The sequence below is a fragment of the Meriones unguiculatus genome, chromosome 2 (genome assembly GCF_030254825.1).
Source record: "Meriones unguiculatus strain TT.TT164.6M chromosome 2, Bangor_MerUng_6.1, whole genome shotgun sequence".
Taxonomy (NCBI): domain Eukaryota; kingdom Metazoa; phylum Chordata; class Mammalia; order Rodentia; family Muridae; genus Meriones; species Meriones unguiculatus.
In genome coordinates this window covers 105,965,727-105,967,690 of record NC_083350.1, presented here as the reverse complement: position 1 = coordinate 105,967,690, position 1,964 = coordinate 105,965,727, and positions in this window count along the sequence as shown.

Sequence of the window (1,964 nt, the reverse complement as noted above, 5' to 3'; positions counted from 1 at the left end):
TTTGTTCTTCTCTCATATATTACATCTGGACTATAGTTTTTTCTCCCTCCTCTCCTCCCAGTCGCTCCCCTGTACCTCCCTTCTCCCCCAAATCTGCTCCTCAGTTTCCCTTCAAAAAAGAACAGACCTCCCAGCCATATCAACCACATGGCATAACAAGTTAAAATAAGACTAGGCACCTCCCCTCATACCAAGTCTAGACAAGGCAATCCAGTAGGAGAAAAAGGGTCCTAAGAGTAGATTAAAAAAAAAAAAGTCAGAGACAACACCCATTTCTGCTGTTGGAAGTCCCAGAAGAACACCAAGCTACACAACCATAACGTATATGCAGAGGACCAAGCTCAGATTCCATGTTTGTGGCTTCAATCTCTGTAAGCTCCCATGAATCCTGCTTAGTTGATTCTGTGATCTGTCTTCTCCTGATGTACTCAAATCCTCCCTCCCTCTCTTTTTCAGGATTCCTTGAGCTCTGCTAATATTCATCTGTGCCTCTCTGCATCTGCTCCCATAAGTTCTTGGATGAAGCTTCAGGTCTGATGGCAGCAAAAGAGGCTCTGATAAATGAGTATAGCAGAATACCATTAGAAATATGAAAAAATATGAAAAAAGGGGAGTTAGTATGATATGGAAAGGATAGGAGCTCTACAAGGACCAAATATATCCGGGCACAGGGTCTTTTCTGAGACTGACACTCAACCAAGGACCATCTACGGATATAACCTAGAACTTCTGCTCAGATGTGGCCCATGTTAGCTCAGTAACCAAACAGTTTTCCAAAGTAAGGGGAACAAGGACTATTTCTAACAGGATCTCAAGGTCAGGCTCCTTGACTCCCCCACCCCCACCCCAGAGGAGGAGCAGTCCTGTTAGGTCACAGAGGAGGACTCTACAGCCAGCCCTGAAGATACCTGATAAAACACGGTCAAATGAAAGGGGAGGAGGTCCTTCCCTATCAGTGGACTTGGAAAGGGGCAGGGAGGAGACCAGGGAGGGAGTGTGGGGTTGGGGAGGGAATGAGGGAGCGGGATACAGCGGGTACACAGAGTTAACAAAATGTAACTAAAAAGAAAAATAAAATAAAAGAAATTATCTCATTAAGGTGTGTGTGTGTGTGTGTGTGTGTGTGTGTGTGTGTGTGTGACAGTCCTGTTTGGTTCTACTCTATATCTCTGGGCTATGCAGCCTCTGGTTCCTGGCCATCCTGGCAGTGATTATCTTGTCTCTTTAAATTAAAAACAAACAAACAAAAAAATAAGAACAATGAAGGCACTAGCTCATGTTGGTTTTGGTGACTGTTGAATATTATGGGAAACTAGTCCTGCAAACTGAGCTCATCAGGAGCCCAGAAAAGCTCTCTGTTGCTCTCAAAGACACTCTACTTTCTCCATAACAGTTCCAATTGAAAGCTAAGCAGATTGTCTTTGCTCTGGGTTTCACAACAAGCTATCACCTACAGGAAGGTCACAGCACAAAGTTCTGTCCACTTCCTAGACCACTATTTCATGTCTTATTCATATGATGTTCTAAACTTGAAAATATACCCTTGCATCATGAATTTTCTTTTATATCTGATTCTTTCTAATCTCTGATTATAGGTAGGGATATCTATGTTCTCCTAGATAAACTTGAATGCTAGAATATCAACAGTAGTTGACATACCTTGTAATATTCTTTTAATTAGAGCCTGGCTTTACAAACCATTGCTTGGATGCAGGTTTTATCACAGCACCTAAAATGAGAATTTTTCATTCTAGTTTCCCTTTATACTCATGTTGCTTGATTCTGACCCTTAAACAAATAGATCCTTCCCTTACCCTGTTCAGGGAGAAGACTAAATAAAAAAAAATAATGATAAAAGTTTCAGAACAGTCTTCATTTATGTATATATTTGTGATATATGAGAGACAATAAAATGGAAGTTATTATTTATATGATCCTATATCAATAAAATATGTACTTGAGAC